Genomic DNA, 9,129 nt, shown 5'->3' with positions numbered 1-9,129 from the left:
TAAGGTTTTGCTATTTCATTATCCTTAAATGTTTGTGCTTCCCAATATTCTACCTTTATTCGTCTCTTTTCATTTATTTAAGGTTCTGTTCCTTGGTGAGAAACCTAGGGCACAGTGCAGTTAGGTAACTTGCCTAAACTTGAACAGTAAATGGCAAAATTATGACTCAAGCCAAGTAAAATGAGGCTGGAAAGCTGTGAGTCAGAAACCACTGAGAGGAAGGCTGTAATGGAGGAAGGGGTAAGGCACAGGTTGTGCAAGTCGCTCAGAACTAAGGCTAGGAAGAGATACAGAACAGTAAATTCTCTTACAGATGCTTCCTGGTGTATCAGAGCAATAATGGCAGCTGAGCAGAGTGGGGAAAGCATGCTGATACAAAGCAATGAATAATGACACTGTTCAGTTATGCAATACACATTGATTGATGGCCTTCTATATGTTCTAAGAGTAGCACTGACAAAGTAAAGAAAGTGCTGGCTGTGGTATTTAGTCATACTAAATAATAGTATATTAGGCATTAAATAATAAAGATAATGGATCTCATAGATCCTGCTATCATAATGAGCTCTGTTCAAAGTAGAAGCCCATTGGAACCTAGTTAGGAAAAGATAAAGGAGAAAAATAATACTCAACAAGTGCCACCAGACTTACAGAGCCCACAGCCAGATGATCCTCAATGAAAGGAGCACATTCTTCCCAAACCAGGAGAAGAGTCTGAATGGAAAAAAATAGATTTTCTAAAGAAAACTGAAGAAATAAAAACCTATGATGTGGAACCTAGGTACTAGTAGCTCACACCCAAGCTACTCAGGAGGCTGAGAGTGGAGGATTGTGATCTAAAGCCAGCCCAGGATGAAAAAGTCCATGAAACTTTTCTCCAGTTAACCAGAAAAAAAAAAAGGCCAAAAGTAAATCTATGGCACAAGTGGTGGAGGTATGGGGATAAATTTAACATAAAAAAAGGAAATAAAGTTTTAAAATTTTTATTGTAGTGATGTCGTTGCCAAACTTGGTGAATTGAAAAATTCACTGAATGCATAGCTTAAACATATGTATTATGTGGTATGTGAATAATACTTGTATAATCTATCAGGAGAGAAAACAAAGAGAGAGGAAGGGAGGGAAGAGGAAACGAAGGGAGGGAGAGAGAAGGAAGGGAGGGAGGAAGGGATAGAGGGAGAGAAGGAGGGAGGAAAGAACTGGGGGGGGGAGGAAGAAAGGGAGGGCAGACTGTCTCTGCTCAGGCTTCCACAGGATTTTTTAAATTGGTCTGAGGCAGGACATGGATGTGCCATTCCAGGTGTTTCCTATAAGTAGCACAGACTGAGAACCAATTATTCTAACCATGGTTGATGGGAAAGGGAAAAGGAGTGTATCTGTGTATTTGTGTACACTATGCCCATGGTCAGTCACTCTCCCATCCTGGGCTCTCAGGAGACAGCTCTTTAACATTCCTTCCTTGAATTATGCCTGCTATGGAGCTTCACCTAGAACTTGCAAGTACCACTGTGTTTCCCTCTTAGAGACCTATAGTTGTTCATAGTCTGGGTTTCAACTCCCCTTATTATAGCACATGACCCTCCCTGGACTTTGCATGGGAGCTGGCACTCTCGTTGACAAGGTCCTTTCTGCACCCTGGGTGGCATCTGACAGATGGTGAATTGCTCCACAATCCTCACCATACTCTCCTCAGTCACAGAGGAGATGATATCTGGATTCTATTTGTGTCCCTCCCACCTCCCTGAACTTTGGTTTCCTCTTCCAGAGGTGCATGCTAGCTTTCTGAGTCCTGCTCCACAATTACACACTCTGGCAAGTCTAGCATATCCTAATCAGGCCACAGCGCTTCCTTAACCCTGCTGGAGCTGAGGTGCTCATTTTCCCATTTAGGGAGGTGGATATATTTCTTGGCTTTTCTTCTGTTCTACCTGATGCCCAGAAAATAGACATGACTCCATGACACCTTCTGCCTTGCCCCAGGGAATGTTCATGAATCCTAGCTTCTCTGAATCCTTATGTTCTAACCAAGTTGGCTTAGACTACAGCTAGTAGTTAAGAATACTGGCCTTGTTAAAATGCAAAGTGAAGGTGGAATCTTTATTCTGCTTGATTCTTGATAGAAGAGAGGCTTAAATGCAAAAATATGCTTTCTAAAGTTTGGATTCCTTGTCTCTAGAGTGAGGATAATAATGCTTACCTAGCAGGACTGTTCAAGCCATTCAGTTATAACAGCAGATGTCAGATGCTTGGCTCAGAATGGGTGTGAAGTAAGTTGCTAGTGACTGTGTCTTCCTAGGCCATTTTAATGCTAGGAGGATACCCAGTCCTTCTTTGCAACATCTGGAGGTGTTAGCCATAAACATCTAATTAATCCCAGTGCAGACAGCACTGTCCAGATGGAATACTGTAGTCTTCTAGGGACTGACTGAGGGGATACTCTTTCTCTGATTTCTCATTCTCCCTACAGTGCATTGATCTTGTGGTGTACTTGCAATATTCTCAGAGCATTTCCTCAGGACTATTCCTATTATCTTGCACCCTCTTGATCCTTCTTTTCTAAGCCAGGACCCATTTTTTCAGACATTCTTTCTGGTGTCTCCACAAGTTGCTATGCTGAGATAGGCACCTCTCACCACACACTGTTCTTCCACAAGTATCTGCTTCAGAGTTGGCCAATTTGTGGGGGTTTTTTTCCTCCAACTTTGTCCAGGATATTTCTATTTCACAATCACCTTGGATAGAATTTGTTCAACCTGATATCTCTTATCTGATAGTAAGTTTGGAATGAATCATTAAGAAGCAGTTAAATATCTACTTATTAAAATCCTCCCACTCAAATATTCTGCTTTCCTATCATCTTATCAGTCAGAGATAGTGCCTTCCCTCCCTTCCTCTGCATTCTTAGAGTGTCTACCTCTACTGAATAATTAATTGTTCCAAGAGCAAACAGTTAATAGTTGGGAAATCCAGAATTCATATCCTCTGGAATTTAAAAACGTATCTATATTTGAAAAACAAAGGGGTCTCTTAACATTGAAGAGACATTGTGAAAAAATGTATTGTTTGGAAACGTCATTGTTGTTCCAGCAGCATGGAGTATGTTTACATACACCTCGATAGAACAACCTGATGGGTGTGTGGGATGTGTGTGTATGGGGGGGGATATATGAGCCATATTGCACCTAGAGCTATCCTGAACAAAATATGAGAGATAAGTCAATCATAAGGGAGAACAATGCAATAAAGAGACTCAGGACACAAGTCTGAAGATGTTGACCACAGGACATAGCACACTGATTTCAGAAGACTTTTTTGTAACTAAGATACTGTAAAATAGCAATAAAAAGTAAGAGTAAACACATAAACCAATAGTGTAGTCATTTATTATCATTATCAGGTTTTGTAACTGTATGAAATTGTATGTGCTATACTTTAAACCACAGGAGGCTTATTTACACCACAGACAGGTGCCTAATGAACTGCACTGTGGTGTTAGGAAAGCTACCACAAGTGGGTAAGTTTTTCAGCTTTACTATAATCTTGGGACCACTCTCTTCTTACATGTGGTCCTCTATTGACAGACATTATTGTAAAGCTTTCAATTGCAATGTCTTTATAGATGCAATCAAGTTAACATGAAGTCATACTGGATTAGGGACAGCCCTAAATTCAATCATTGAAGCTGGAATGTGTGTGTGTGTGTGTGTGTGTGTGTGTGTGTGTGTGTATGTGTGTGTGTGTGTGTGTGTGTACTGGACCTTGAATTCATGACCTTGTTTTCTTGCTTGGATTTTTTTCAATTACAGCTGCCACTCTACCATTTGAGCCACACATCCAGTTTTGGCTTTTAGCTAGTTAGAGTTTGGAGGTTCTCAGGTTTGTCTTCCCAGAATGACTTTGAACCTGATTCTCAGATGTCAGCTTCTGGCATAGCTAGGCTTAAATGAGCCACCGGTGCCTGGTCCTTTACTGCACATTTGTTTGATAGCTTATGTTTCACAGCGAGAGGCAGATGGTACACCTAGAAGCTTAGGTGGGGATGGGAGCTATTAAGGAATGGAAAAAAGCTGGAATTTCTGCAAGGCAAAAAATGGCCTGGTTTGTTTTCTTAAAACTATGCCCAATCTTCATTATAGTGCAACACTGTGATTTAGCAGAGAAGAGGAAATCAGTTTGCTAACAATGAAAATAAGATGCATTAGAAGGCAAGGATTGCCAGATGCCAGTGGCTCACAACCTGTAATCCTAATTATTCAGGAGGCTGAGATCTAGGGATCACAGTTCAAAGCCAGCCCAGGCAAGAAAATCCATGAGACTCTTATCTCCAATTAACTACCAAAAGAACTTGGAATAGAGCTGTGGCTCGAAGTGGTAGAGCACTAGCCTTGAGCACAAAAGCTCAGGGACAGAGCCCAGACCCTGAGTTCAAACCCCAGGACTGGCAAAGAAGACAAAGGAAGAAAGAAAGGAAGAAAGGAAGAAAGAAAGAAAGAAAGAAAGAAAGAAAGAAAGAAAGAAAGAAAGAAAGAAAGAAAGAAAGAAAGAAAGAGAGAGAGAGAAGGAGAGAGAGAAAGAGAGGGAGGGAGGGAGGGAGGGAGGGAGGGAGGGAGGAAGGAAGGAAGGAAGGAAGGAAGGAAGGAAGGAAGGAAGGAAGGAAGGAAGGAAGGAAGGACGGACTACAAGTCTCGCTACAAATTACACTTCAGGCATGTGGCATTACGATTTGGCTGCTTTGACTCAGGGAAATAGCCTTGGGAATATTGACAATATAATCTAAAAAGAAAAATCATTAAGCTTTCAGCTATACAAAATAGTATTTTTAATTTTAATTATTTAAAAATGCACACACAGGCTGGGAATGTGGCTAAGCGGTAGAGTGCGCTCACCTTGCATGCATGAAGCCCTGGGTTCGATTCCTCAGCACCACATAAACAGAAAAAGCTGCAGGTGGCGCTGTGGCTCAAGTGGCAGAGTGCTAGCCTTGAGCAAAAAGAAGTAAGGGACAGTGCTCAGGCCTTGAGTTCAAGCTTCGGAACTGGCAAGAAAAAAAAAAAAGAAAGAAAGAAATATGCACACACACACACACACACACACACACACACACACACACACACACACATTCCAATGCAAAAAAGACTGAAAGTATGAGTCAGAAATAGAGCACTTGTGGGCTGGGAATATGGCCTAGTGGTAAAGTGCTCGCCTTGTATACATGAAGCCCTGGGTTCGATTCCTCAGCACCACATATATAGAAAAAGCCAGAAGTGGCGCTGTGGCTCAAGTGATAGAGTGCTAACTAGCCTTGAGCAAAAAGAAGCCAAGGACAGTGCTCAGGCCCAGGACTGGCAAAAAGAAAAGAAAAGAAAAGAAAAGAAATAGAGCGCTTGCAAACATAAAGCCTTTGAGTTCAACCCACAGTACCACCCCCCTAAAATAATTAAAAATCCCAATATCCTCACTCTGTGTTATTCCATTACTTCCACTTCTCACCTAGGGCACATAGAATAAAGATGTACAGTAGGGGCATGACAGAATGGAATGGGGTACTATATTAATATTTTTTCTACTTTGTCAGTAAGTTTGTAATATGATTACTGTTTCTAATAGTATTCTCAGTCAAAAGACTTGCTGGAATGGATTGCAACTCCTTCATCAGCAAAGCTGACATAGTTGTAATGAAACTACTCATTCCTGCATACAAATGGACCAACACAGCCCTTACCAGCCTGAGAAATATATGCAAGATGTCATAAAAATTCACTCCCTGGGGCTCTGTACGCCTTCTCTTGGGAATTTATGCAAGAGCAATGATGATTCAAAAGTTGAAAGGGTGAGGAAGATGTAGATACAATACTGGGGGGGGGAGAGAATTAATTAATGAAAAATCAGTGGCCTGGCCTTCTAATTCCAGCTCTTGGGAGGGGAAGGTGGGAGGATGACTCGAGCCTGAGTTCAAGACCAACCTGAGCAACATAATGAGCCCCGACCTCAGATTCAAAATGAAATGAAATCAACTCTCCACTTCTCTTCAAAAATGTCCTCACCCCCTCCTGCACCCACTCTAGCCTGAGCACCCACTTCACAGGCCTGGATTACAGAGCAGCTCTCCAGTTGTTGGTCCCCTTTGCTCCCATCCTTTATGGAGCACATCAGTGACAGGGCTCCTTTGAAAACCACAACTCAGATTGTGTCACAGAAGTCTCCAGGGGCTTGTGAGCTGCCTCAGAACAAACCATACAACTCAAAGCTACAGCAGCACAAAGGAATTCATCTCCTTCAGTCAGCAGGGCGCCTTTCCTATGGCTGTACCCTTTAGACAGTGCACTTCCTCTGTGCCCAGTGCACATGGCTCCCTCAGCTCCTTCCAGAAGGAAGTCAAATCCCTCTTCTCAGTGGTATCTCCCTCTGCCATCCTATCTTAAGTGTTACCACTTCACATAGCCTCATCTACCCCCTGCCTTTTTCTTAAGAGCTTCTTATATACTGAATAACTTAACAGACACATTTCCTAATGTCTTTTACTTTGCCCCAAAACATACTTATGCTAGAATGATAAAATATAAGTTCATGAGAAAAGATTTAGTTTTGCAGGATCAGGGTCTTAGCTCAAGGCCTTATGCTAGCCCAGAAGGTACTCTACCACTTGAGCCACACACCCATTGTGTTTGCTTTTATTTTTCAGATAGTCATGCATTTATGACAGGACCAGCATAGACTGAAATCATCCCATAGCTAGGATGACAGACATTCACCTCCATGTTCAGCTTTTATAGAGTGAAACGATAATCTTTTGACATTTTTTTAAATTATGATTATTATAAAGGTGATATACAGAATGATTACAGCTACAGAGGTCAGGTCAGACCAAGAAAATTTACCTTTAGTCCTAGCTAAAGAGGCTGAGCCATCCCAAGTAAGCCCAAAGCAGCTTGACCTAGTGTGAGACTCTCTCAAATTATGTGAGACCTCCCCTTAAGGTAAGAAAATTTGACAGTTGGAGCAGTCAGCAGTCCCTGCTAGCCCAAAAAAACAAAGGTTACAAAATAAGCAACCAGGACCCTTGTGGTGTTTAGAAAAAGCAAGGTTAGGTGTAAAATGAAGAATTTACTAACTCTTGTAGAATGACACAAAGTTTCCAGAATGTATGCTTGCAATTAGATGTTGATCTGGAAAACAGGATAACAGAGTTGAAAGCTAAATTAACATCCTGCTAGCCTAACTGCAAAAATCTTGCTTCTGAAAACTGCTTGCTTGCTTAAACAAAATTTGCCTGACCACCGGCATGTAAAGTCAATAGCTTCTATCTTTAAAAACCCAGCCCTACTGAATGAAGCTCAAGGCTGTTCTTCACCATCCTGATGGTGATTGACAGACTCTGCACAGCTAAAAAAAGACTCTTAGCCCAATTGAGTGAGTGCTGGTAACTCTATTGTCATGGGTTCGATCCTAACTCAGTACATAACAAAAGTATATATTTTTTTGGACAATATCACGCTTTTCCCTTGCTCTCCCAGTTTTTCCCTCACATCCCCACCCACAAGTTGTTTAGTTCATTTTCAACATAGTGTCCAGTAAATCTTTTGAAATTTTTGCCTGGGTTGGCCTTGAACCTCAACCTTCTGGATCTCTGCCTGTGGAGTAGCTGGGATTACAGACAAAAGCCACTCTGCCCAGGCAGAGGAAAGGGATTTCTATGTGTGCATTACAAGTTTCCCCAGCACTTACAGCACCTAACACACAGCTGACATTCAACAAGTAGTTGTTAAATGAAACAATGAGTGGTTATGTAAATTGGCTTACACCAAGATGATGAAGGATTAAGCAATCAGAAAAGACTGTACTTCTACTACCCATCAATGTGTAAGAAGATATGACATATGTAAGAAGCAAAATTCCCATGTTGTGATCAAAAAGACATAGGTGTGGTTTGGGCAACATTGTTCTTCTCTGAGACTTCTACTTTCCTATAAACACTGAGATTCTCAAAGTTGTCTTCGGTTCTCTTGGCATTTCGATCTACTCTTGATCTACTTTCAAATACCATCTCTTTTATTTCTAGATTATTTAGCATGTTGTCCAAACTCTTTTAGCTCTGTGCTGAGCTTCTCATCCACATTTATCATATATTTTGTATCATGACAATCAATCAGTATATCGCTTCAGGAAGTCATCCAAAAAAATCTCCAGTAAAATTGCAAACAATAAATTGAGTGCAATCAGATGCCAAGCACTTTTAAGAAACTATACTGGGGTATGTAAACTAAGATACCCAAATATTGCACGGGGTGCTAAGAGATGGGATTTTAGGTGGTCTTTCTTTTTCTTTTCACCAGTCCAGGGGCTTGGACTCAGGGCCTGAGCACTGTCCCTGGCTTCTTTTTGCTCAAGGCTAGCACTCTGCCACTTGAGCCACAGCACCACTTCTGGCTGTTTTCTATATATGCGGTGCTGAGGAAGTGAACCCAAGGCTTCATGTGTATGAGGCAAGCACTCTTACCACTAGGCCATAATCCCAGCCCCGTGGTATTTCTTTTTCAAAAATGTATTTAGTAGTGCAGTTTTGAGGTGTGTACACACATGTACGCATTTATGTATAATCAAATAAATTAAAAACCTGCACAAAGAGTGCTTGCCTCCCATACAAGAAGCCCTGGGTTCAATTCCCCAGCACCACATATATATAAAATGGCCAGGAGTGGCGCTGTGGCTCAAGTGGCAGAGTGCTAGCCTTGAGCAAAAAGAAGCCAGGGACAGTGCTCAGGCCCTGAGTCCAAGCCCCAGGACTGGCCAAAAAAAAAAAAAAAAAAAGCGCAACAGGAAATTGTACAGCAAAGCCTTGGAAAAAGAGGGAGGAACCGGAAGACTCGGACAATCCCAGACCTGACGCCACCTAAGTGAGTCTTCCGCGCGGGCGGGGCAAACCCGCTAGTCTAAAGGACGACCAGTTCCACCCCCGGAAACGATTCCTTTTGAGGGAGCCAACTCTCCTCCCCCGCCAGTGTCACTCAAAGGATTGTCTCCTTGAGGGCGTGGCCTGAGATGATACCCAATGTGGGCGGAGCCACTCCGGAAACACGCCAGGAGAGGAGGTAGGAGGGATGGGAATAGGAGTCCAAATAGGCTGGCGCT

Source organism: Perognathus longimembris, chromosome 7 (genome assembly GCF_023159225.1).
Source record: "Perognathus longimembris pacificus isolate PPM17 chromosome 7, ASM2315922v1, whole genome shotgun sequence".
In the NCBI taxonomy this organism is placed as follows: Eukaryota; Metazoa; Chordata; class Mammalia; order Rodentia; family Heteromyidae; genus Perognathus; species Perognathus longimembris.
The sequence above is the reverse complement of the archived record's forward strand: the minus strand, read 5'-3'. Positions refer to the sequence as shown.